Genomic DNA, 6,855 nt, shown 5'->3' on the forward strand with positions numbered 1-6,855 from the left:
GCTATAAAAAAAATTGAATTACGTATTACCATGGAAAAGCTAAAAACTCATTTTGAACAACCAAAAATAAAAACCAAATTGGAAAAGCAAACCAAAGTGGAAAAGCCCTCAAATCTTGCCAATAACTCACTTAGAAAAGGCATGCACCACACTTTTTGAATAAAAATACCAAAACTACGATAACATTATGTAGTTCAATTCTTTACTTATTTGCTTAAAGTGAAAAAAAAAAAGTAATCTCCCAAGTGAAACTATAATGCCATCTTTAACAAGATATTGTGATAACCAAAAAGAAAAATGAAGTACACTTCATTAATAAGAAAAACACATTCAAGGGCATAAAACTTGAATAATGCACATCCACTTCCTAAAATTGTGATAAAACTTGAAGAACGAAAAAAAAAATATTATAGCAATAATTAAACTAAATTGCTTAGAATATGTTTAATTTCTTCACCATCTTCGTGTTTGCTCCTAGTATTCTGCACAGAAGTAGCTGAGTCAAATTCAAAACCTGCATCTGAGAAATATGATTGATTGAGAGTAAAGTCAAATTCAGAAACTACATGTTTGCATCCATACTGGAAGGATTACCAAGAGAGGCACTATTTAATCCAATTCCAGTTTTTATTATCCTACCTGATACAATTATATCAGATCTGTTCACACACCTTTTGTATAATTAAACTTGAAACATGTGACCATGTTCAGGAATACCACTACAATAACATATGTAGTTTTAGACTTCTAGTCTTTAGTCATTTGCTGAAAGTGAAACAAGTTGACCTCAAATTGAAAATAAAATGCCATTTAATATTGTGTACATTCGATTCTATACATTTCCAAGAAGAAAAACAACTCCAAACGTTATTAGATAATCACAACATTAAAGTACCAAATGACAACTAAAGGATCATGACTACAAGCTGGATTGAGGCTTTGAAACTGTTGTTTATCTCGTTTTCTCTGATTTGGACGAATTTACCCCCAAAGATAATTAGCTTTTTTCAAGTAGATTATTACTGGTTCAGACGTTCTTTTCTTAAATCATGGCAGATTGTTGGTATTTTTTACTCTGTTTTGGACGGTTTTGACCCTTGATAGATTTGGTTATTACTGATAATGAAATGATTTTGAAAGATTGGTGGTTGTTGGGATGCCTTCGAGATTCAAACCCACGAGGGCTTAATCCTCTGGACAAATGTTTAAGAAACTAGGAAGTAGAACAAGAAAGTCCTAAAAAATACACCGATTGAGAGATTTGCATAAATTTTGAGATAAAACTGTTTTGGGCTAATTTTATACAAGGATACAACCCGACATCCCAAATAGCCAAGCAGATAAAACTCTTCGGACTCGGTTAGGTCAATTACTTCATATATCGAGATGAATATTGTTTAACGGGATGGAAGTAAAAACTCCATATGGAGAATCCTAGGCCAAATTCAGTTGCATAAACACTTTACCTCCACTACTCCACTGAGACAGGAACCAATTTAGGGCAGAGCTGGGAAGAACACGGTGATCTTGGAAACATAATCTCCCGGAAAAAAAACTTGTCAAGATCCAACACGAAGAATGATTATCTGAAAAAAAATGAGTTGAAATTGAATGAAGGAGGAGTTTGAAGAAAAACACAATGATGGATAAGGAAGGAAACCAGTATTGCAGAAGAGGGAAGAGAAGCAAATTTTGGGAAGTTGATTTGGATGGAACAAATATGTGATTCGTAAAAAGAAAAAAAACACATTTAATTGATAATATATACGTATGGCATTTTTATTTGTAAAAAACATTTAGATGGAACAATGTTTTTATACGTATGACATTTTTATTTGTAAAAACATTTTTTCAAATTATATATATATATATATATATATATATATATATATATATATATATATATATATATATATATATATATATATATATATATATATATATATAAGTAGGTTTATGCGAAAACATAAATATTTTGCGAACTGCCGTTTCTCTCTTTTTTTTTCACGTCGTTAACCAATTTTAAATTCAAGTTTTCATAATAAAAATGTCACAAAACATGCTTTGCAAATATGAAACAATTTTTCATGTATCATCGATTATCATCATGTAGTTCAAAGTTTGGATGAATTATCGTCCAAAATATAAGGTTGATGTGACAAAATCTCATAAGTTTTCTTTGTTTTCGTGTTTTCGCAAATTATTTGCATTTTCGCATGAGCTCTCCTATATATATACATAAGAATACAAATTTCAATATTTTAAAAAATATTGTTATTTTTGTACATTAAAGAATAAGTTTTTTATACTTTTAAATATTAATAAATACATTTTATATAAAAATAAAAATAAGAATAGTAATAATTTATGATATATGGTCCATTAGCATGGCCTAGACAGCTCTGGCACGCCAGCCACGCTTGGCGCTCCCTTGTCAGCCTTGCTGGGGACTCCCTTGCCAACCTTGTTGGGGACTCTCATGTTAGCCCGACCTGGGGACTCCCTTGCTAGCCTTGCTGGGGACTCTTCTGCTGGCCCGACTTGGCGCTCCCTTGCCTGGGGCGCGCCCGCCAGCCCTGCACCGCGCCTTTGGGCAGCCTTGCCCAACTCCTTGCTAGTTGGGCCTGAATTGGGTTGGCCCAAGGCCTGACCTAATTCCCCTTGACCTAATTGTCCACTATAAATAGAATAGTGCCTCCTCCATGAAGGAGGACTCTCCCCCAAGTGGTTCAGCCGCAACTAGACTCTCCCCCAAGTTGTTCAGCCACCACTAGACTCTCCCCCAAGTTGTTCAGCCGCCACTAGACTCTTCCCCAAGTGGCTCATCCGCCACTAGACATGTTCCCCTTGGCTCAGCCGACACATTATACTTCAGCCGGGTGGCTTAGCCACCACCCGCCGCCATCAATCACCATACACCACCAACACCAAGATGCTTCTCTCCAGTTAAGGAGAACCATCTCAAATCTATTAGTTGATATAACTTGATCATCGGAGTCTGCTCCCGGGGCACAGTCCCTCGGGCAGATCTAATGTATCTCTCTATTGTGACCTCGCAAATTCATCTCCGGCGCAAAAGCACTTTCTCAGAGCAGGTAGTCAAAGCTGATGTCGCATCATTTGGCACCATCCCAGACTCAAACAAGCAGCCATCATCTCGTTCTTGTCTAGATCTACTCATATATGTCGTTTCAGCTAAGGTTTTCCTTAGATATGTTCATTTCTAACACCATTAGGTTCAGATCTATTTGGCTTCTACCAAGATCTATTCAGATCGATTTGGTTCTTGACAAAATCTTTTCATATCTGTTTAACCATCATTCAAATTTCTTGATCTGTCCTTTTTTTCGTTGAGGTCTTTTGATATGTTTACGTTTTTTCATTCAGATCTTTAGATCTGTTGAGTTTTTGCTCAGATCGTTAGATCTACTTCGTTTTTGTTCAAATATTTATATATGCCTTGTTTTAGTTCATTTGATCAATTCTCAGGTTTTAAAAGATTTTATCAGATCCATTTTTTGGTTTATATTTTGATGGATTGTTCAGAAAGTTGAGGAGAAAAGAGGTTTTTATGAAATTTTCCCCATCTTTGTTCATATTTTCAAAAATTATTCAGCAAGTTGAAGAACAAACAATATTTTACAAGTCTTTACCTCTTTTGCTTGCTCATTTTCAAGAAAATCGGTTTTTGGTTCCTGATTTCTCATGTACAACTTCATTCAAGTTGTTTATTTGGTGCTTCCTCTAGAAGCTTAAAGATGGAAAACAAAAGATTTCCATATCTGTTTGAGCAAGCTGAAGAGTAAAGAAGGTTTAGTGAGAAAAAAAACCTTGTTAGATCCATTTTTGTTTATATTTTGGGTTTTTCTCAGTAAGTTGAGAAGAAAAGAAGTTCTCTATGAGTTTTACCCCATCATTTGCTCAGATCTTCTTGGTTTTTTCCAAGATCAGTCCAAATTTGCTTCACAAATCTTTTAGATCTATAGATCCATTTCGTTTTTAGTTCAGATCTATGGATCTACATGATTTTCTTCATTCAAATATTCCCTAAGTTTGCAAGAATTTTCTTAGATCTGTTTTTTGTTTACATTTTGGGGGTTTATTGAGAGTTTCGGAAGAAAATAAGTTTAATGAGTTTCTATCCATATTTTCAGTTCATATATTTGAAGAAAACTATCCTTTTTGGGTTTAGGACTTTATGTTTACAATTTTACTCATGCTATATAGAAGCCTGGAGAAGGAAATAATTTTTATGAATTTTTGCTTTCTCAAATTATCAAAAAATCTATTTACCATCTGAGTATTTCCATATATATATATATATATATATATATATATATATATATATATATATATATATATATATATATATATATATATATATATATAGAGAGAGAGAGAGAGAGAGGTAGGTTCAAATGTTTTTCACATCTATTGTGTGCTAGAATGCACCAATAGGAATTTAGTATTAATTATATGTATATTAAATGTTATCCATACTTATAACTCATTTTTATGGAAACTAATTAAATTTCTCATTAATGTCAACAATAATATTCTTTCAGAATGAATTCATATATAAAAGAATGAGAGTGTATTCCAGCATAATGAGAGTGTATTGTAGTAGATTACGCTCTCGTTCTTCATATTACATGCAACTTTATTGTATTTTAAGTGACTCAGTCCTGAAACAAAATACGAACTCGTATATAAAAACCTAGATGCGAATTCATTCTGAAAAATGTTATTGCTGACATTAATGTCAGATTTAATTAGTTTCCATAAAACGAGAATTATAATTATGGATATCATTTAATATTTATATAATTATGGAAAATCATTTAATATTTGTATTTATTTAATTAAATATTTATATAATTTACTAAATTCCTATTGGTGCATTCTAGCACATAATAAATGTAAGAAACAAAATAACCTAGCCATATATATATATATATATATATATATATATATATATATATATATATATATATATATATATATATATGTTGCAAAGAATTTTTCAGATCTGTTTTTTGTTCCTTATTTTGATGGTTTTGTGCATCTTTGAGGAGAAAAGAAGCTCTTTTTCAAATGCATCTAAATGTACAACTTTCTTCAAGCTGTGTTTAATTCTTGTGCATTTCAAAACTTTAGTGAAGTTTATTTTTACCTCGTAGTTTTACCATCAGTTAATGATTTTTTTTAAAAAAAGGAGAGACAGAAGGGGACTTCTACAAGAAGTAATACACAAAAAAATGCATACAAAAAAAAACATGTGTATATACACATAGAAAACCTTTACAACTCCTATTTACAACACATTCCACAAAAAGTTATCAATAATCGTATTTACTACACTCTCAAGTAAAAAAAAGGGTGGGGGTGAAAAGATGGTGCATACAGTGTACGCCAACCACAGATGGTTTGACACGCTTCAGAAAGAGACAAGGGAAGAGACACATTCACGTGGGACCCACCTAGTATCTATCCTCTCAAAATCAAGGGGACGATAGAGGCACAACCCTTACAAATCCAGCTGTCATTATCATCTACCGGAAAATATCGTCGGACCATCTCCAGACGTTGGTCACTTTCATCACCGAGGACCTGGCAAGACGCCACCATAAGCCACGGATCACCGACTAGCCAGCAACACCTGAAATCTTTGAGCTGGCAACTTGGCCCATCTCCACCTTGAAACTTGGAGGTACCCTGTGACAAAACCAAACAGCAGGAGCAGTCTTCACTCCCCACAGTATTTGTTCCACAACCCCGACAAAAACCTTCATCCCCAAAATCGGCAGCTGTCACCAACCTTCTATTTTCCTGATCTATCGCCAACCAACCACCAATCCCGCTACCCCGCCGCCAACTATTGCCCCTTCATTCACTCGTTGAAGACCGACAATAGCATGCACTATTGACTCTGACGATAAGAACATGGTCTTCATCGCCTGTAATCTATAGTTGGCCCACAACAACGTTGATGGTGATTGCAGCCCCTGTTCTCTTGAATCGTCTGCGCCGGTTTGATCTAATTAACAACTGCATCCATTGGTCGATCGAACCCAACTAGATGACGTGATTGACCGACATCGCCGATGAAGCCACATTGCCCAACCAATCCGGCCGATCTAGCCTCCAGGCGACGAATTCCTGATGAGTAGCCCAGCCTCCAGTCTTACATCTTCAACTAAGGACCAACAAGTTAGGCGCTGCCGGCGAACTCCCAGCTCTGTCTATCTCTGCAGCCAACAGCTACGTCTGACAAAGAATTCCCGGCTATAACCACCGATCCTCCACAGCAGCAAAGCCGACAAAGTGAAGCTGCGACTCGAGCCTTCACCTCCGTGTCCATCAAGAAGCTGACAGCGCACCCAATTACCCATCCCATCCCATGTAGACGAAAAAAGGGAATTAGGGCACCATACCACATCTCCACATATGGGCCGATAAATGAATAATTGGGTTGATAATTTGAATGCATACATTTATTTTGGGCTCCATGACAATTGGGCCCCAACAGACAGATTTATTTTGGGCTAGTATTTCATTATATTGAGAAACCTAACTATAGGAAATGGATTAATCTTACAAAAAAATAAGATGATACAGTGCGAGACCCGACAAAACAAAAATGATTTTGGTTGCAACACATTTGGGGCTCCTCCTATGACATAGGGACTATGATACTATGGATAAGCTATTTCAAGTTGTTAGGCCACATCAACAAAACATGGGCCAATTCTACAAGACAAGAATTAGCAATTTAATACTCGTGCACCGCAAGCTCCACTCAACAGAATGTGTTGCAACTCGGCCTCTCACGACATTTCCATAAAAGAAAAAAAA

The 6,855-nt window shown here is 35.3% G+C and overlaps 1 long non-coding RNA gene across 2 annotated transcripts; it reads right to left on the reverse strand.

Annotated features, from left to right (window-relative positions):
• Nucleotides 1–246: 246 nt before the first annotated feature.
• Nucleotides 247–1,740, reverse strand: LOC111893463 (uncharacterized). Of its 2 annotated transcripts, none has more exons than XR_002850883.3 (2): nt 1,467–1,740; nt 247–482 (listed from the first exon to the last, which is right to left on the reverse strand). It is a non-coding gene; the product is annotated as an uncharacterized LOC111893463 (long non-coding RNA). The 2 variants fall into 2 exon arrangements; XR_006190007.2 differs by having other exon boundaries at nt 247–520.
• Between the last annotated feature and the right edge of the window lie 5,115 nt (nt 1,741–6,855).

This window comes from Lactuca sativa, chromosome 4, assembly GCF_002870075.4.
Source record: "Lactuca sativa cultivar Salinas chromosome 4, Lsat_Salinas_v11, whole genome shotgun sequence".
Taxonomy (NCBI): Eukaryota; Viridiplantae; Streptophyta; class Magnoliopsida; order Asterales; family Asteraceae; genus Lactuca; species Lactuca sativa.